Source organism: Mytilus trossulus, chromosome 1 (genome assembly GCF_036588685.1).
Source record: "Mytilus trossulus isolate FHL-02 chromosome 1, PNRI_Mtr1.1.1.hap1, whole genome shotgun sequence".
Taxonomy (NCBI): Eukaryota; Metazoa; Mollusca; class Bivalvia; order Mytilida; family Mytilidae; genus Mytilus; species Mytilus trossulus.
The window spans coordinates 26,366,503-26,389,002 of NC_086373.1; the positions used below are offsets into that span (position 1 = coordinate 26,366,503).

At 30.8% G+C, this 22,500-nt stretch overlaps 1 non-coding gene across 1 annotated transcript in view; it reads left to right on the top strand.

The window, feature by feature from the left end:
- Positions 1 to 22,413: 22,413 nt before the first annotated feature.
- The window catches only part of LOC134702073 (5S ribosomal RNA), a 119-nt gene continuing 32 nt past the window's right edge, over positions 22,414 to 22,500 (top strand). Inside the window, exon 1 of the ribosomal RNA XR_010104311.1 lies at positions 22,414 to 22,500. This exon is cut by the window's right edge and continues 32 nt beyond it. This is a non-coding gene — a ribosomal RNA (5S ribosomal RNA).

Here is a 22,500-nt window from a genome sequence, read left to right on the forward strand (position 1 = left end):
TCCCTTTTCATTGCCTTTTTGCAATATCAAGCTTACTGTTTGTGTTTGTGTCATATATGGGCATATGTATGTAATCAGAATCTTCCATAGATTTTATTTCCAGTATATAAAATGGTAAAATATAAATTCTTTTTGGTGTATCCATGGCAACAATCTGCATTTAATTGTTATAAAATATTGCAAAAAAGGGGGAAAGATGTCACATATTTCCCCAAAATTTGACTAAAAGTAGAATTTCAATTGCTTGAAGTAATACCTTTTCTGAAACTGTGTACATATATCATTCAGCAAATCCAATGAAAATCATGTCTTTCATCTCATTTTTTGTAAAATTGCGTCAAAAACTTCGTGTAGAAAAAGTGTGTTTGTAAACAGTACATTAATTTCTGAATCGATGGCCGGTCTAGCTATGAAAATACGGACTGTCAAACAGAAAACAGCCATAAAACATGTAAAAAATAATCTTGATGCTCTTATGAACCACCTTTGAAGGCTAAATTAGCACTCATCTGTCTAAAAATGAATTTTATTTCACAATAACTTTCCTATTTGAAAAATCCACAGGGGCCATAATGCGAAACTAAACATCTAACTGTGTATTGCTACCTTAATAGTAAATATTTTTTTCAAATTCTCCCTTTTAACTTATTTTCTGAGTTCTGCTAGCTAAAACAGGTAAAATGGCCTTTTATTTTGAAAATTGGTTGAGTAATGAATATTTTATGAAGGTTAGCAGTTGACACTGAAACGCGACAAAAACTGATTTTAAGAAAGGTGCCAAGTCAAAGTGTAAAATCTTGTCTCTACCTCAATTTTTAGCCAAATCTTAAAAACTGTACCTCTTTTGTCAGTTTTTTAATGTTGAATATCATAATAAGATCTCTGATGATGCACCATTGTACAAAATTGAGCAATTTTAAGCATAAAAATGTTAATCTTTATGCTTATTGCATACCAAAGACTTGATTAAAAAACTTGGTGATAGGAATCAATTTCTTACATCTGATTTAACTATACATCTAATATATGCCAAATGTAACATGGAATCTTGATAAAAACAATACTATGATATATTCGCAAGAAAAAAACCAACGCGTTCAATACTTGGGCTACTACATGCAGCCCAATCCATCAGAAGCAAGCGTTAAGCCGATAGAGTACAAATATAAGCCTAGTGTCAAAATGTCTAATTTTGGTTGCTAAGGGCTGTAAACAATAAAATTGACACATATTGTCATTGTTAAACACTTAATTTACTCAGAAGTTGATTTTGAATCTAAATATCAATAGATTTGTGGCATGAAAAGTCTTAAATTATACAATTCTGAGCTTGGTAAGTATGCCATAAGGTAGCAATAAACAGTTAGGAAAAAATACTAAAATTTGCCCTTATGAATTTTACCATTCCCTTTTCATTGCCTTTTTGCAATATCAAGCTTACTGTTTGTGTCATATATGGGCATATGTATGTAATCAGAATCTTCCATAGATTTTATTTCCAGTATATAAAATGGTAAAATATAAATTCTTTTTGGTGTATCCATGGCAACAATCTGCATTTAATTGTTATAAAATATTGCAAAAAAGGGGGGAAAGATGTCACATATTTCCCCAAAATTTGACTAAAAGTAGAATTTCAATTGCTTGAAGTAATACCTTTTCTGAAACTGTGTACATATATCATTCAGCAAATCCAATGAAAATCATATGTCTTTCATCTCATTTTTTTGTAAAATTGCGTCAAAAACTTCGTGTAGAAAAAGTGTGTTTGTAAACAGTACATTAATTTCTGAATCGATGGCCGGTCTAGCTATGAAAATACGGACTGTCAAACAGAAAACAGCCCATAAAACATGTAAAAAATAATCTTGATGCTCTTATGAACCACCTTTGAAGGCTAAATTAGCACTCATCTGTCTAAAAATGAATTTTATTTCACAATAACTTTCCTATTTGAAAAATCCACAGGGGCCATAATGCGAAACTAAACATCTAACTGTGTATTGCTACCTTAATAGTAAATATTTTTTTCAAATTCTCCCTTTTAACTTATTTTCTGAGTTCTGCTAGCTAAAACGAGTAAAATGGCCTTTTATTTTTGAAAATTGGTTGAGTAATGAATATTTTATGAAGGTTAGCAGTTGACACTGAAACGCGACAAAAACTGATTTTAAGAAAGGTGCCAAGTCAAAGTGTAAAATCTTGTCTCTACCTCAATTTTTAGCCAAATCTTAAAAACTGTACCTCTTTTGTCAGTTTTTTAATGTTGAATATCATAATAAGATCTCTGATGATGCACCATTGTACAAAATTGAGCAATTTTAAGCATAAAAATGTTAATCTTTATGCTTATTGCATACCAAAGACTTGATTAAAAAACTTGGTGATAGGGAATCAATTTCTTACATCTGATTTAACTATACATCTAATATATGCCAAATGTAACATGGAATCTTGATAAAAACAATACTATGATATATTCGCAAGAAAAAAACCAACGCGTTCAATACTTGGGCTACTACATGCAGCCCAATCCATCAGAAGCAAGCGTTAAGCCGATAGAGTACAAATATAAGCCTAGTGTCAAAATGTCTAATTTTGGTTGCTAAGGGCTGTAAACAATAAAATTGACACATATTGTCATTGTTAAACACTTAATTTACTCAGAAGTTGATTTTGAATCTAAATATCAATAGATTTGTGGCATGAAAAGTCTTAAATTATACAATTCTGAGCTTGGTAAGTATGCCATAAGGTAGCAATAAACAGTTAGGAAAAAATACTAAAATTTGCCCTTATGAATTTTACCATTCCCTTTTCATTGCCTTTTTGCAATATCAAGCTTACTGTTTGTGTCATATATGGGCATATGTATGTAATCAGAATCTTCCATAGATTTTATTTCCAGTATATAAAATGGTAAAATATAAATTCTTTTTGGTGTATCCATGGCAACAATCTGCATTTAATTGTTATAAAATATTGCAAAAAAGGGGGGAAAGATGTCACATATTTCCCCAAAATTTGACTAAAAGTAGAATTTCAATTGCTTGAAGTAATACCTTTTCTGAAACTGTGTACATATATCATTCAGCAAATCCAATGAAAATCATATGTCTTTCATCTCATTTTTTTGTAAAATTGCGTCAAAAACTTCGTGTAGAAAAAGTGTGTTTGTAAACAGTACATTAATTTCTGAATCGATGGCCGGTCTAGCTATGAAAATACGGACTGTCAAACAGAAAACAGCCCATAAAACATGTAAAAAATAATCTTGATGCTCTTATGAACCACCTTTGAAGGCTAAATTAGCACTCATCTGTCTAAAAATGAATTTTATTTCACAATAACTTTCCTATTTGAAAAATCCACAGGGGCCATAATGCGAAACTAAACATCTAACTGTGTATTGCTACCTTAATAGTAAATATTTTTTTCAAATTCTCCCTTTTAACTTATTTTCTGAGTTCTGCTAGCTAAAACGAGTAAAATGGCCTTTTATTTTTGAAAATTGGTTGAGTAATGAATATTTTATGAAGGTTAGCAGTTGACACTGAAACGCGACAAAAACTGATTTTAAGAAAGGTGCCAAGTCAAAGTGTAAAATCTTGTCTCTACCTCAATTTTTAGCCAAATCTTAAAAACTGTACCTCTTTTGTCAGTTTTTTAATGTTGAATATCATAATAAGATCTCTGATGATGCACCATTGTACAAAATTGAGCAATTTTAAGCATAAAAATGTTAATCTTTATGCTTATTGCATACCAAAGACTTGATTAAAAAACTTGGTGATAGGGAATCAATTTCTTACATCTGATTTAACTATACATCTAATATATGCCAAATGTAACATGGAATCTTGATAAAAACAATACTATGATATATTCGCAAGAAAAAAACCAACGCGTTCAATACTTGGGCTACTACATGCAGCCCAATCCATCAGAAGCAAGCGTTAAGCCGATAGAGTACAAATATAAGCCTAGTGTCAAAATGTCTAATTTTGGTTGCTAAGGGCTGTAAACAATAAAATTGACACATATTGTCATTGTTAAACACTTAATTTACTCAGAAGTTGATTTTGAATCTAAATATCAATAGATTTGTGGCATGAAAAGTCTTAAATTATACAATTCTGAGCTTGGTAAGTATGCCATAAGGTAGCAATAAACAGTTAGGAAAAAATACTAAAATTTGCCCTTATGAATTTTACCATTCCCTTTTCATTGCCTTTTTGCAATATCAAGCTTACTGTTTGTGTCATATATGGGCATATGTATGTAATCAGAATCTTCCATAGATTTTATTTCCAGTATATAAAATGGTAAAATATAAATTCTTTTTGGTGTATCCATGGCAACAATCTGCATTTAATTGTTATAAAATATTGCAAAAAAGGGGGGAAAGATGTCACATATTTCCCCAAAATTTGACTAAAAGTAGAATTTCAATTGCTTGAAGTAATACCTTTTCTGAAACTGTGTACATATATCATTCAGCAAATCCAATGAAAATCATATGTCTTTCATCTCATTTTTTTGTAAAATTGCGTCAAAAACTTCGTGTAGAAAAAGTGTGTTTGTAAACAGTACATTAATTTCTGAATCGATGGCCGGTCTAGCTATGAAAATACGGACTGTCAAACAGAAAACAGCCCATAAAACATGTAAAAAATAATCTTGATGCTCTTATGAACCACCTTTGAAGGCTAAATTAGCACTCATCTGTCTAAAAATGAATTTTATTTCACAATAACTTTCCTATTTGAAAAATCCACAGGGGCCATAATGCGAAACTAAACATCTAACTGTGTATTGCTACCTTAATAGTAAATATTTTTTTCAAATTCTCCCTTTTAACTTATTTTCTGAGTTCTGCTAGCTAAAACGAGTAAAATGGCCTTTTATTTTTGAAAATTGGTTGAGTAATGAATATTTTATGAAGGTTAGCAGTTGACACTGAAACGCGACAAAAACTGATTTTAAGAAAGGTGCCAAGTCAAAGTGTAAAATCTTGTCTCTACCTCAATTTTTAGCCAAATCTTAAAAACTGTACCTCTTTTGTCAGTTTTTTAATGTTGAATATCATAATAAGATCTCTGATGATGCACCATTGTACAAAATTGAGCAATTTTAAGCATAAAAATGTTAATCTTTATGCTTATTGCATACCAAAGACTTGATTAAAAAACTTGGTGATAGGGAATCAATTTCTTACATCTGATTTAACTATACATCTAATATATGCCAAATGTAACATGGAATCTTGATAAAAACAATACTATGATATATTCGCAAGAAAAAAACCAACGCGTTCAATACTTGGGCTACTACATGCAGCCCAATCCATCAGAAGCAAGCGTTAAGCCGATAGAGTACAAATATAAGCCTAGTGTCAAAATGTCTAATTTTGGTTGCTAAGGGCTGTAAACAATAAAATTGACACATATTGTCATTGTTAAACACTTAATTTACTCAGAAGTTGATTTTGAATCTAAATATCAATAGATTTGTGGCATGAAAAGTCTTAAATTATACAATTCTGAGCTTGGTAAGTATGCCATAAGGTAGCAATAAACAGTTAGGAAAAAATACTAAAATTTGCCCTTATGAATTTTACCATTCCCTTTTCATTGCCTTTTTGCAATATCAAGCTTACTGTTTGTGTCATATATGGGCATATGTATGTAATCAGAATCTTCCATAGATTTTATTTCCAGTATATAAAATGGTAAAATATAAATTCTTTTTGGTGTATCCATGGCAACAATCTGCATTTAATTGTTATAAAATATTGCAAAAAAGGGGGGAAAGATGTCACATATTTCCCCAAAATTTGACTAAAAGTAGAATTTCAATTGCTTGAAGTAATACCTTTTCTGAAACTGTGTACATATATCATTCAGCAAATCCAATGAAAATCATATGTCTTTCATCTCATTTTTTTGTAAAATTGCGTCAAAAACTTCGTGTAGAAAAAGTGTGTTTGTAAACAGTACATTAATTTCTGAATCGATGGCCGGTCTAGCTATGAAAATACGGACTGTCAAACAGAAAACAGCCCATAAAACATGTAAAAAATAATCTTGATGCTCTTATGAACCACCTTTGAAGGCTAAATTAGCACTCATCTGTCTAAAAATGAATTTTATTTCACAATAACTTTCCTATTTGAAAAATCCACAGGGGCCATAATGCGAAACTAAACATCTAACTGTGTATTGCTACCTTAATAGTAAATATTTTTTTCAAATTCTCCCTTTTAACTTATTTTCTGAGTTCTGCTAGCTAAAACGAGTAAAATGGCCTTTTATTTTTGAAAATTGGTTGAGTAATGAATATTTTATGAAGGTTAGCAGTTGACACTGAAACGCGACAAAAACTGATTTTAAGAAAGGTGCCAAGTCAAAGTGTAAAATCTTGTCTCTACCTCAATTTTTAGCCAAATCTTAAAAACTGTACCTCTTTTGTCAGTTTTTTAATGTTGAATATCATAATAAGATCTCTGATGATGCACCATTGTACAAAATTGAGCAATTTTAAGCATAAAAATGTTAATCTTTATGCTTATTGCATACCAAAGACTTGATTAAAAAACTTGGTGATAGGGAATCAATTTCTTACATCTGATTTAACTATACATCTAATATATGCCAAATGTAACATGGAATCTTGATAAAAACAATACTATGATATATTCGCAAGAAAAAAACCAACGCGTTCAATACTTGGGCTACTACATGCAGCCCAATCCATCAGAAGCAAGCGTTAAGCCGATAGAGTACAAATATAAGCCTAGTGTCAAAATGTCTAATTTTGGTTGCTAAGGGCTGTAAACAATAAAATTGACACATATTGTCATTGTTAAACACTTAATTTACTCAGAAGTTGATTTTGAATCTAAATATCAATAGATTTGTGGCATGAAAAGTCTTAAATTATACAATTCTGAGCTTGGTAAGTATGCCATAAGGTAGCAATAAACAGTTAGGAAAAAATACTAAAATTTGCCCTTATGAATTTTACCATTCCCTTTTCATTGCCTTTTTGCAATATCAAGCTTACTGTTTGTGTCATATATGGGCATATGTATGTAATCAGAATCTTCCATAGATTTTATTTCCAGTATATAAAATGGTAAAATATAAATTCTTTTTGGTGTATCCATGGCAACAATCTGCATTTAATTGTTATAAAATATTGCAAAAAAGGGGGGAAAGATGTCACATATTTCCCCAAAATTTGACTAAAAGTAGAATTTCAATTGCTTGAAGTAATACCTTTTCTGAAACTGTGTACATATATCATTCAGCAAATCCAATGAAAATCATATGTCTTTCATCTCATTTTTTTGTAAAATTGCGTCAAAAACTTCGTGTAGAAAAAGTGTGTTTGTAAACAGTACATTAATTTCTGAATCGATGGCCGGTCTAGCTATGAAAATACGGACTGTCAAACAGAAAACAGCCCATAAAACATGTAAAAAATAATCTTGATGCTCTTATGAACCACCTTTGAAGGCTAAATTAGCACTCATCTGTCTAAAAATGAATTTTATTTCACAATAACTTTCCTATTTGAAAAATCCACAGGGGCCATAATGCGAAACTAAACATCTAACTGTGTATTGCTACCTTAATAGTAAATATTTTTTTCAAATTCTCCCTTTTAACTTATTTTCTGAGTTCTGCTAGCTAAAACGAGTAAAATGGCCTTTTATTTTTGAAAATTGGTTGAGTAATGAATATTTTATGAAGGTTAGCAGTTGACACTGAAACGCGACAAAAACTGATTTTAAGAAAGGTGCCAAGTCAAAGTGTAAAATCTTGTCTCTACCTCAATTTTTAGCCAAATCTTAAAAACTGTACCTCTTTTGTCAGTTTTTTAATGTTGAATATCATAATAAGATCTCTGATGATGCACCATTGTACAAAATTGAGCAATTTTAAGCATAAAAATGTTAATCTTTATGCTTATTGCATACCAAAGACTTGATTAAAAAACTTGGTGATAGGGAATCAATTTCTTACATCTGATTTAACTATACATCTAATATATGCCAAATGTAACATGGAATCTTGATAAAAACAATACTATGATATATTCGCAAGAAAAAAACCAACGCGTTCAATACTTGGGCTACTACATGCAGCCCAATCCATCAGAAGCAAGCGTTAAGCCGATAGAGTACAAATATAAGCCTAGTGTCAAAATGTCTAATTTTGGTTGCTAAGGGCTGTAAACAATAAAATTGACACATATTGTCATTGTTAAACACTTAATTTACTCAGAAGTTGATTTTGAATCTAAATATCAATAGATTTGTGGCATGAAAAGTCTTAAATTATACAATTCTGAGCTTGGTAAGTATGCCATAAGGTAGCAATAAACAGTTAGGAAAAAATACTAAAATTTGCCCTTATGAATTTTACCATTCCCTTTTCATTGCCTTTTTGCAATATCAAGCTTACTGTTTGTGTCATATATGGGCATATGTATGTAATCAGAATCTTCCATAGATTTTATTTCCAGTATATAAAATGGTAAAATATAAATTCTTTTTGGTGTATCCATGGCAACAATCTGCATTTAATTGTTATAAAATATTGCAAAAAAGGGGGGAAAGATGTCACATATTTCCCCAAAATTTGACTAAAAGTAGAATTTCAATTGCTTGAAGTAATACCTTTTCTGAAACTGTGTACATATATCATTCAGCAAATCCAATGAAAATCATATGTCTTTCATCTCATTTTTTTGTAAAATTGCGTCAAAAACTTCGTGTAGAAAAAGTGTGTTTGTAAACAGTACATTAATTTCTGAATCGATGGCCGGTCTAGCTATGAAAATACGGACTGTCAAACAGAAAACAGCCCATAAAACATGTAAAAAATAATCTTGATGCTCTTATGAACCACCTTTGAAGGCTAAATTAGCACTCATCTGTCTAAAAATGAATTTTATTTCACAATAACTTTCCTATTTGAAAAATCCACAGGGGCCATAATGCGAAACTAAACATCTAACTGTGTATTGCTACCTTAATAGTAAATATTTTTTTCAAATTCTCCCTTTTAACTTATTTTCTGAGTTCTGCTAGCTAAAACGAGTAAAATGGCCTTTTATTTTTGAAAATTGGTTGAGTAATGAATATTTTATGAAGGTTAGCAGTTGACACTGAAACGCGACAAAAACTGATTTTAAGAAAGGTGCCAAGTCAAAGTGTAAAATCTTGTCTCTACCTCAATTTTTAGCCAAATCTTAAAAACTGTACCTCTTTTGTCAGTTTTTTAATGTTGAATATCATAATAAGATCTCTGATGATGCACCATTGTACAAAATTGAGCAATTTTAAGCATAAAAATGTTAATCTTTATGCTTATTGCATACCAAAGACTTGATTAAAAAACTTGGTGATAGGGAATCAATTTCTTACATCTGATTTAACTATACATCTAATATATGCCAAATGTAACATGGAATCTTGATAAAAACAATACTATGATATATTCGCAAGAAAAAAACCAACGCGTTCAATACTTGGGCTACTACATGCAGCCCAATCCATCAGAAGCAAGCGTTAAGCCGATAGAGTACAAATATAAGCCTAGTGTCAAAATGTCTAATTTTGGTTGCTAAGGGCTGTAAACAATAAAATTGACACATATTGTCATTGTTAAACACTTAATTTACTCAGAAGTTGATTTTGAATCTAAATATCAATAGATTTGTGGCATGAAAAGTCTTAAATTATACAATTCTGAGCTTGGTAAGTATGCCATAAGGTAGCAATAAACAGTTAGGAAAAAATACTAAAATTTGCCCTTATGAATTTTACCATTCCCTTTTCATTGCCTTTTTGCAATATCAAGCTTACTGTTTGTGTCATATATGGGCATATGTATGTAATCAGAATCTTCCATAGATTTTATTTCCAGTATATAAAATGGTAAAATATAAATTCTTTTTGGTGTATCCATGGCAACAATCTGCATTTAATTGTTATAAAATATTGCAAAAAAGGGGGGAAAGATGTCACATATTTCCCCAAAATTTGACTAAAAGTAGAATTTCAATTGCTTGAAGTAATACCTTTTCTGAAACTGTGTACATATATCATTCAGCAAATCCAATGAAAATCATATGTCTTTCATCTCATTTTTTTGTAAAATTGCGTCAAAAACTTCGTGTAGAAAAAGTGTGTTTGTAAACAGTACATTAATTTCTGAATCGATGGCCGGTCTAGCTATGAAAATACGGACTGTCAAACAGAAAACAGCCCATAAAACATGTAAAAAATAATCTTGATGCTCTTATGAACCACCTTTGAAGGCTAAATTAGCACTCATCTGTCTAAAAATGAATTTTATTTCACAATAACTTTCCTATTTGAAAAATCCACAGGGGCCATAATGCGAAACTAAACATCTAACTGTGTATTGCTACCTTAATAGTAAATATTTTTTTCAAATTCTCCCTTTTAACTTATTTTCTGAGTTCTGCTAGCTAAAACGAGTAAAATGGCCTTTTATTTTTGAAAATTGGTTGAGTAATGAATATTTTATGAAGGTTAGCAGTTGACACTGAAACGCGACAAAAACTGATTTTAAGAAAGGTGCCAAGTCAAAGTGTAAAATCTTGTCTCTACCTCAATTTTTAGCCAAATCTTAAAAACTGTACCTCTTTTGTCAGTTTTTTAATGTTGAATATCATAATAAGATCTCTGATGATGCACCATTGTACAAAATTGAGCAATTTTAAGCATAAAAATGTTAATCTTTATGCTTATTGCATACCAAAGACTTGATTAAAAAACTTGGTGATAGGGAATCAATTTCTTACATCTGATTTAACTATACATCTAATATATGCCAAATGTAACATGGAATCTTGATAAAAACAATACTATGATATATTCGCAAGAAAAAAACCAACGCGTTCAATACTTGGGCTACTACATGCAGCCCAATCCATCAGAAGCAAGCGTTAAGCCGATAGAGTACAAATATAAGCCTAGTGTCAAAATGTCTAATTTTGGTTGCTAAGGGCTGTAAACAATAAAATTGACACATATTGTCATTGTTAAACACTTAATTTACTCAGAAGTTGATTTTGAATCTAAATATCAATAGATTTGTGGCATGAAAAGTCTTAAATTATACAATTCTGAGCTTGGTAAGTATGCCATAAGGTAGCAATAAACAGTTAGGAAAAAATACTAAAATTTGCCCTTATGAATTTTACCATTCCCTTTTCATTGCCTTTTTGCAATATCAAGCTTACTGTTTGTGTCATATATGGGCATATGTATGTAATCAGAATCTTCCATAGATTTTATTTCCAGTATATAAAATGGTAAAATATAAATTCTTTTTGGTGTATCCATGGCAACAATCTGCATTTAATTGTTATAAAATATTGCAAAAAAGGGGGGAAAGATGTCACATATTTCCCCAAAATTTGACTAAAAGTAGAATTTCAATTGCTTGAAGTAATACCTTTTCTGAAACTGTGTACATATATCATTCAGCAAATCCAATGAAAATCATATGTCTTTCATCTCATTTTTTTGTAAAATTGCGTCAAAAACTTCGTGTAGAAAAAGTGTGTTTGTAAACAGTACATTAATTTCTGAATCGATGGCCGGTCTAGCTATGAAAATACGGACTGTCAAACAGAAAACAGCCCATAAAACATGTAAAAAATAATCTTGATGCTCTTATGAACCACCTTTGAAGGCTAAATTAGCACTCATCTGTCTAAAAATGAATTTTATTTCACAATAACTTTCCTATTTGAAAAATCCACAGGGGCCATAATGCGAAACTAAACATCTAACTGTGTATTGCTACCTTAATAGTAAATATTTTTTTCAAATTCTCCCTTTTAACTTATTTTCTGAGTTCTGCTAGCTAAAACGAGTAAAATGGCCTTTTATTTTTGAAAATTGGTTGAGTAATGAATATTTTATGAAGGTTAGCAGTTGACACTGAAACGCGACAAAAACTGATTTTAAGAAAGGTGCCAAGTCAAAGTGTAAAATCTTGTCTCTACCTCAATTTTTAGCCAAATCTTAAAAACTGTACCTCTTTTGTCAGTTTTTTAATGTTGAATATCATAATAAGATCTCTGATGATGCACCATTGTACAAAATTGAGCAATTTTAAGCATAAAAATGTTAATCTTTATGCTTATTGCATACCAAAGACTTGATTAAAAAACTTGGTGATAGGGAATCAATTTCTTACATCTGATTTAACTATACATCTAATATATGCCAAATGTAACATGGAATCTTGATAAAAACAATACTATGATATATTCGCAAGAAAAAAACCAACGCGTTCAATACTTGGGCTACTACATGCAGCCCAATCCATCAGAAGCAAGCGTTAAGCCGATAGAGTACAAATATACGCCTAGTGTCAAAATGTCTAATTTTGGTTGCTAAGGGCTGTAAACAATAAAATTGACACATATTGTCATTGTTAAACACTTAATTTACTCAGAAGTTGATTTTGAATCTAAATATCAATAGATTTGTGGCATGAAAAGTCTTAAATTATACAATTCTGAGCTTGGTAAGTATGCCATAAGGTAGCAATAAACAGTTAGGAAAAAATACTAAAATTTGCCCTTATGAATTTTACCATTCCCTTTTCATTGCCTTTTTGCAATATCAAGCTTACTGTTTGTGTCATATATGGGCATATGTATGTAATCAGAATCTTCCATAGATTTTATTTCCAGTATATAAAATGGTAAAATATAAATTCTTTTTGGTGTATCCATGGCAACAATCTGCATTTAATTGTTATAAAATATTGCAAAAAAGGGGGGAAAGATGTCACATATTTCCCCAAAATTTGACTAAAAGTAGAATTTCAATTGCTTGAAGTAATACCTTTTCTGAAACTGTGTACATATATCATTCAGCAAATCCAATGAAAATCATATGTCTTTCATCTCATTTTTTTGTAAAATTGCGTCAAAAACTTCGTGTAGAAAAAGTGTGTTTGTAAACAGTACATTAATTTCTGAATCGATGGCCGGTCTAGCTATGAAAATACGGACTGTCAAACAGAAAACAGCCCATAAAACATGTAAAAAATAATCTTGATGCTCTTATGAACCACCTTTGAAGGCTAAATTAGCACTCATCTGTCTAAAAATGAATTTTATTTCACAATAACTTTCCTATTTGAAAAATCCACAGGGGCCATAATGCGAAACTAAACATCTAACTGTGTATTGCTACCTTAATAGTAAATATTTTTTTCAAATTCTCCCTTTTAACTTATTTTCTGAGTTCTGCTAGCTAAAACGAGTAAAATGGCCTTTTATTTTTGAAAATTGGTTGAGTAATGAATATTTTATGAAGGTTAGCAGTTGACACTGAAACGCGACAAAAACTGATTTTAAGAAAGGTGCCAAGTCAAAGTGTAAAATCTTGTCTCTACCTCAATTTTTAGCCAAATCTTAAAAACTGTACCTCTTTTGTCAGTTTTTTAATGTTGAATATCATAATAAGATCTCTGATGATGCACCATTGTACAAAATTGAGCAATTTTAAGCATAAAAATGTTAATCTTTATGCTTATTGCATACCAAAGACTTGATTAAAAAACTTGGTGATAGGGAATCAATTTCTTACATCTGATTTAACTATACATCTAATATATGCCAAATGTAACATGGAATCTTGATAAAAACAATACTATGATATATTCGCAAGAAAAAAACCAACGCGTTCAATACTTGGGCTACTACATGCAGCCCAATCCATCAGAAGCAAGCGTTAAGCCGATAGAGTACAAATATAAGCCTAGTGTCAAAATGTCTAATTTTGGTTGCTAAGGGCTGTAAACAATAAAATTGACACATATTGTCATTGTTAAACACTTAATTTACTCAGAAGTTGATTTTGAATCTAAATATCAATAGATTTGTGGCATGAAAAGTCTTAAATTATACAATTCTGAGCTTGGTAAGTATGCCATAAGGTAGCAATAAACAGTTAGGAAAAAATACTAAAATTTGCCCTTATGAATTTTACCATTCCCTTTTCATTGCCTTTTTGCAATATCAAGCTTACTGTTTGTGTCATATATGGGCATATGTATGTAATCAGAATCTTCCATAGATTTTATTTCCAGTATATAAAATGGTAAAATATAAATTCTTTTTGGTGTATCCATGGCAACAATCTGCATTTAATTGTTATAAAATATTGCAAAAAAGGGGGGAAAGATGTCACATATTTCCCCAAAATTTGACTAAAAGTAGAATTTCAATTGCTTGAAGTAATACCTTTTCTGAAACTGTGTACATATATCATTCAGCAAATCCAATGAAAATCATATGTCTTTCATCTCATTTTTTTGTAAAATTGCGTCAAAAACTTCGTGTAGAAAAAGTGTGTTTGTAAACAGTACATTAATTTCTGAATCGATGGCCGGTCTAGCTATGAAAATACGGACTGTCAAACAGAAAACAGCCCATAAAACATGTAAAAAATAATCTTGATGCTCTTATGAACCACCTTTGAAGGCTAAATTAGCACTCATCTGTCTAAAAATGAATTTTATTTCACAATAACTTTCCTATTTGAAAAATCCACAGGGGCCATAATGCGAAACTAAACATCTAACTGTGTATTGCTACCTTAATAGTAAATATTTTTTTCAAATTCTCCCTTTTAACTTATTTTCTGAGTTCAGCTAGCTAAAACGAGTAAAATGGCCTTTTATTTTTGAAAATTGGTTGAGTAATGAATATTTTATGAAGGTTAGCAGTTGACACTGAAACGCGACAAAAACTGATTTTAAGAAAGGTGCCAAGTCAAAGTGTAAAATCTTGTCTCTACCTCAATTTTTAGCCAAATCTTAAAAACTGTACCTCTTTTGTCAGTTTTTTAATGTTGAATATCATAATAAGATCTCTGATGATGCACCATTGTACAAAATTGAGCAATTTTAAGCATAAAAATGTTAATCTTTATGCTTATTGCATACCAAAGACTTGATTAAAAAACTTGGTGATAGGGAATCAATTTCTTACATCTGATTTAACTATACATCTAATATATGCCAAATGTAACATGGAATCTTGATAAAAACAATACTATGATATATTCGCAAGAAAAAAACCAACGCGTTCAATACTTGGGCTACTACATGCAGCCCAATCCATCAGAAGCAAGCGTTAAGCCGATAGAGTACAAATATAAGCCTAGTGTCAAAATGTCTAATTTTGGTTGCTAAGGGCTGTAAACAATAAAATTGACACATATTGTCATTGTTAAACACTTAATTTACTCAGAAGTTGATTTTGAATCTAAATATCAATAGATTTGTGGCATGAAAAGTCTTAAATTATACAATTCTGAGCTTGGTAAGTATGCCATAAGGTAGCAATAAACAGTTAGGAAAAAATACTAAAATTTGCCCTTATGAATTTTACCATTCCCTTTTCATTGCCTTTTTGCAATATCAAGCTTACTGTTTGTGTCATATATGGGCATATGTATGTAATCAGAATCTTCCATAGATTTTATTTCCAGTATATAAAATGGTAAAATATAAATTCTTTTTGGTGTATCCATGGCAACAATCTGCATTTAATTGTTATAAAATATTGCAAAAAAGGGGGGAAAGATGTCACATATTTCCCCAAAATTTGACTAAAAGTAGAATTTCAATTGCTTGAAGTAATACCTTTTCTGAAACTGTGTACATATATCATTCAGCAAATCCAATGAAAATCATATGTCTTTCATCTCATTTTTTTGTAAAATTGCGTCAAAAACTTCGTGTAGAAAAAGTGTGTTTGTAAACAGTACATTAATTTCTGAATCGATGGCCGGTCTAGCTATGAAAATACGGACTGTCAAACAGAAAACAGCCCATAAAACATGTAAAAAATAATCTTGATGCTCTTATGAACCACCTTTGAAGGCTAAATTAGCACTCATCTGTCTAAAAATGAATTTTATTTCACAATAACTTTCCTATTTGAAAAATCCACAGGGGCCATAATGCGAAACTAAACATCTAACTGTGTATTGCTACCTTAATAGTAAATATTTTTTTCAAATTCTCCCTTTTAACTTATTTTCTGAGTTCTGCTAGCTAAAACGAGTAAAATGGCCTTTTATTTTTGAAAATTGGTTGAGTAATGAATATTTTATGAAGGTTAGCAGTTGACACTGAAACGCGACAAAAACTGATTTTAAGAAAGGTGCCAAGTCAAAGTGTAAAATCTTGTCTCTACCTCAATTTTTAGCCAAATCTTAAAAACTGTACCTCTTTTGTCAGTTTTTTAATGTTGAATATCATAATAAGATCTCTGATGATGCACCATTGTACAAAATTGAGCAATTTTAAGCATAAAAATGTTAATCTTTATGCTTATTGCATACCAAAGACTTGATTAAAAAACTTGGTGATAGGGAATCAATTTCTTACATCTGATTTAACTATACATCTAATATATGCCAAATGTAACATGGAATCTTGATAAAAACAATACTATGATATATTCGCAAGAAAAAAACCAACGCGTTCAATACTTGGGCTACTACATGCAGCCCAATCCATCAGAAGCAAGCGTTAAGCCGATAGAGTACAAATATAAGCCTAGTGTCAAAATGTCTAATTTTGGTTGCTAAGGGCTGTAAACAATAAAATTGACACATATTGTCATTGTTAAACACTTAATTTACTCAGAAGTTGATTTTGAATCTAAATATCAATAGATTTGTGGCATGAAAAGTCTTAAATTATACAATTCTGAGCTTGGTAAGTATGCCATAAGGTAGCAATAAACAGTTAGGAAAAAATACTAAAATTTGCCCTTATGAATTTTACCATTCCCTTTTCATTGCCTTTTTGCAATATCAAGCTTACTGTTTGTGTCATATATGGGCATATGTATGTAATCAGAATCTTCCATAGATTTTATTTCCAGTATATAAAATGGTAAAATATAAATTCTTTTTGGTGTATCCATGGCAACAATCTGCATTTAATTGTTATAAAATATTGCAAAAAAGGGGGGAAAGATGTCACATATTTCCCCAAAATTTGACTAAAAGTAGAATTTCAATTGCTTGAAGTAATACCTTTTCTGAAACTGTGTACATATATCATTCAGCAAATCCAATGAAAATCATATGTCTTTCATCTCATTTTTTTGTAAAATTGCGTCAAAAACTTCGTGTAGAAAAAGTGTGTTTGTAAACAGTACATTAATTTCTGAATCGATGGCCGGTCTAGCTATGAAAATACGGACTGTCAAACAGAAAACAGCCCATAAAACATGTAAAAAATAATCTTGATGCTCTTATGAACCACCTTTGAAGGCTAAATTAGCACTCATCTGTCTAAAAATGAATTTTATTTCACAATAACTTTCCTATTTGAAAAATCCACAGGGGCCATAATGCGAAACTAAACATCTAACTGTGTATTGCTACCTTAATAGTAAATATTTTTTTCAAATTCTCCCTTTTAACTTATTTTCTGAGTTCTGCTAGCTAAAACGAGTAAAATGGCCTTTTATTTTTGAAAATTGGTTGAGTAATGAATATTTTATGAAGGTTAGCAGTTGACACTGAAACGCGACAAAAACTGATTTTAAGAAAGGTGCCAAGTCAAAGTGTAAAATCTTGTCTCTACCTCAATTTTTAGCCAAATCTTAAAAACTGTACCTCTTTTGTCAGTTTTTTAATGTTGAATATCATAATAAGATCTCTGATGATGCACCATTGTACAAAATTGAGCAATTTTAAGCATAAAAATGTTAATCTTTATGCTTATTGCATACCAAAGACTTGATTAAAAAACTTGGTGATAGGGAATCAATTTCTTACATCTGATTTAACTATACATCTAATATATGCCAAATGTAACATGGAATCTTGATAAAAACAATACTATGATATATTCGCAAGAAAAAAACCAACGCGTTCAATACTTGGGCTACTACATGCAGCCCAATCCATCAGAAGCAAGCGTTAAGCCGATAGAGTACAAATATAAGCCTAGTGTCAAAATGTCTAATTTTGGTTGCTAAGGGCTGTAAACAATAAAATTGACACATATTGTCATTGTTAAACACTTAATTTACTCAGAAGTTGATTTTGAATCTAAATATCAATAGATTTGTGGCATGAAAAGTCTTAAATTATACAATTCTGAGCTTGGTAAGTATGCCATAAGGTAGCAATAAACAGTTAGGAAAAAATACTAAAATTTGCCCTTATGAATTTTACCATTCCCTTTTCATTGCCTTTTTGCAATATCAAGCTTACTGTTTGTGTCATATATGGGCATATGTATGTAATCAGAATCTTCCATAGATTTTATTTCCAGTATATAAAATGGTAAAATATAAATTCTTTTTGGTGTATCCATGGCAACAATCTGCATTTAATTGTTATAAAATATTGCAAAAAAGGGGGGAAAGATGTCACATATTTCCCCAAAATTTGACTAAAAGTAGAATTTCAATTGCTTGAAGTAATACCTTTTCTGAAACTGTGTACATATATCATTCAGCAAATCCAATGAAAATCATATGTCTTTCATCTCATTTTTTTGTAAAATTGCGTCAAAAACTTCGTGTAGAAAAAGTGTGTTTGTAAACAGTACATTAATTTCTGAATCGATGGCCGGTCTAGCTATGAAAATACGGACTGTCAAACAGAAAACAGCCCATAAAACATGTAAAAAATAATCTTGATGCTCTTATGAACCACCTTTGAAGGCTAAATTAGCACTCATCTGTCTAAAAATGAATTTTATTTCACAATAACTTTCCTATTTGAAAAATCCACAGGGGCCATAATGCGAAACTAAACATCTAACTGTGTATTGCTACCTTAATAGTAAATATTTTTTTCAAATTCTCCCTTTTAACTTATTTTCTGAGTTCTGCTAGCTAAAACGAGTAAAATGGCCTTTTATTTTTGAAAATTGGTTGAGTAATGAATATTTTATGAAGGTTAGCAGTTGACACTGAAACGCGACAAAAACTGATTTTAAGAAAGGTGCCAAGTCAAAGTGTAAAATCTTGTCTCTACCTCAATTTTTAGCCAAATCTTAAAAACTGTACCTCTTTTGTCAGTTTTTTAATGTTGAATATCATAATAAGATCTCTGATGATGCACCATTGTACAAAATTGAGCAATTTTAAGCATAAAAATGTTAATCTTTATGCTTATTGCATACCAAAGACTTGATTAAAAAACTTGGTGATAGGGAATCAATTTCTTACATCTGATTTAACTATACATCTAATATATGCCAAATGTAACATGGAATCTTGATAAAAACAATACTATGATATATTCGCAAGAAAAAAACCAACGCGTTCAATACTTGGGCTACTACATGCAGCCCAATCCATCAGAAGCAAGCGTTAAGCCGATAGAGTACAAATATAAGCCTAGTGTCAAAATGTCTAATTTTGGTTGCTAAGGGCTGTAAACAATAAAATTGACACATATTGTCATTGTTAAACACTTAATTTACTCAGAAGTTGATTTTGAATCTAAATATCAATAGATTTGTGGCATGAAAAGTCTTAAATTATACAATTCTGAGCTTGGTAAGTATGCCATAAGGTAGCAATAAACAGTTAGGAAAAAATACTAAAATTTGCCCTTATGAATTTTACCATTCCCTTTTCATTGCCTTTTTGCAATATCAAGCTTACTGTTTGTGTCATATATGGGCATATGTATGTAATCAGAATCTTCCATAGATTTTATTTCCAGTATATAAAATGGTAAAATATAAATTCTTTTTGGTGTATCCATGGCAACAATCTGCATTTAATTGTTATAAAATATTGCAAAAAAGGGGGGAAAGATGTCACATATTTCCCCAAAATTTGACTAAAAGTAGAATTTCAATTGCTTGAAGTAATACCTTTTCTGAAACTGTGTACATATATCATTCAGCAAATCCAATGAAAATCATATGTCTTTCATCTCATTTTTTTGTAAAATTGCGTCAAAAACTTCGTGTAGAAAAAGTGTGTTTGTAAACAGTACATTAATTTCTGAATCGATGGCCGGTCTAGCTATGAAAATACGGACTGTCAAACAGAAAACAGCCCATAAAACATGTAAAAAATAATCTTGATGCTCTTATGAACCACCTTTGAAGGCTAAATTAGCACTCATCTGTCTAAAAATGAATTTTATTTCACAATAACTTTCCTATTTGAAAAATCCACAGGGGCCATAATGCGAAACTAAACATCTAACTGTGTATTGCTACCTTAATAGTAAATATTTTTTTCAAATTCTCCCTTTTAACTTATTTTCTGAGTTCTGCTAGCTAAAACGAGTAAAATGGCCTTTTATTTTTGAAAATTGGTTGAGTAATGAATATTTTATGAAGGTTAGCAGTTGACACTGAAACGCGACAAAAACTGATTTTAAGAAAGGTGCCAAGTCAAAGTGTAAAATCTTGTCTCTACCTCAATTTTTAGCCAAATCTTAAAAACTGTACCTCTTTTGTCAGTTTTTTAATGTTGAATATCATAATAAGATCTCTGATGATGCACCATTGTACAAAATTGAGCAATTTTAAGCATAAAAATGTTAATCTTTATGCTTATTGCATACCAAAGACTTGATTAAAAAACTTGGTGATAGGGAATCAATTTCTTACATCTGATTTAACTATACATCTAATATATGCCAAATGTAACATGGAATCTTGATAAAAACAATACTATGATATATTCGCAAGAAAAAAACCAACGCGTTCAATACTTGGGCTACTACATGCAGCCCAATCCATCAGAAGCAAGCGTTAAGCCGATAGAGTACAAATATAAGCCTAGTGTCAAAATGTCTAATTTTGGTTGCTAAGGGCTGTAAACAATAAAATTGACACATATTGTCATTGTTAAACACTTAATTTACTCAGAAGTTGATTTTGAATCTAAATATCAATAGATTTGTGGCATGAAAAGTCTTAAATTATACAATTCTGAGCTTGGTAAGTATGCCATAAGGTAGCAATAAACAGTTAGGAAAAAATACTAAAATTTGCCCTTATGAATTTTACCATTCCCTTTTCATTGCCTTTTTGCAATATCAAGCTTACTGTTTGTGTCATATATGGGCATATGTATGTAATCAGAATCTTCCATAGATTTTATTTCCAGTATATAAAATGGTAAAATATAAATTCTTTTTGGTGTATCCATGGCAACAATCTGCATTTAATTGTTATAAAATATTGCAAAAAAGGGGGGAAAGATGTCACATATTTCCCCAAAATTTGACTAAAAGTAGAATTTCAATTGCTTGAAGTAATACCTTTTCTGAAACTGTGTACATATATCATTCAGCAAATCCAATGAAAATCATATGTCTTTCATCTCATTTTTTTGTAAAATTGCGTCAAAAACTTCGTGTAGAAAAAGTGTGTTTGTAAACAGTACATTAATTTCTGAATCGATGGCCGGTCTAGCTATGAAAATACGGACTGTCAAACAGAAAACAGCCCATAAAACATGTAAAAAATAATCTTGATGCTCTTATGAACCACCTTTGAAGGCTAAATTAGCACTCATCTGTCTAAAAATGAATTTTATTTCACAATAACTTTCCTATTTGAAAAATCCACAGGGGCCATAATGCGAAACTAAACATCTAACTGTGTATTGCTACCTTAGTACTTGGATGGGTGACCGCCTGGGAATACCGGGTGTTGTAGACATTTTTTTTCTTTTCTTTTTCTTTTTTTACCCTTTTATTTTCCACACCTTCAGAGAAGTGAAAAAGTTTGTAGATTTTATTACTGAAACATTAATTTTTGATAGCAAGGTTAAGAACATCAGCAACGTTGGTCAAACAAAGTTTTCTCCCCTTGCTACTGTTCTATAATCGAATGTCATAGCGACGGCTTCTGAAACTGAGGCTATACGTTGGATTTCACACGGCAAGTCGGGTAAGTGAATTTTTGTCTCTTCCCTCAATTTGTCTCTTTTCAAGACTGTCCTGCCGAGTTTGCCGTTTTTTGCACGTCTCTGTATTTGATTCACAGCTAGCTGCGTTTTATATCATGAAATAAGACTGCCCTGTTTTTTTCCAGACGAAATTAAATACCCCGCTTTTGAAATTAATAAGGATAAAACCAAAAGTTTTGTATGCATGATTTGCCCGTGAATTTCGTTGAACACCAAATTTCTGCGGACCCATCCCGCTGTGCGATTTATAATATGTATTTCTTTTTTCTTCTTTTTTCTTCATTTCAGTGAAACATTTTGCTTGTTTTATATATATCGGAAACTTTTTTTTAATTTGATACACATTTTGGTAAAGAAATGCTTTATAGTCGACTTCCGGCAGTTCCTAACTTTATATACAGAAAATTTTAACACTTCTGTGTCTACGACCATATCACGTTGAAAACACCGGTTCTCGTCCGATCACCGAAGTTAAGCAACGTCGAGCCCGGTTAGTACTTGGATGGG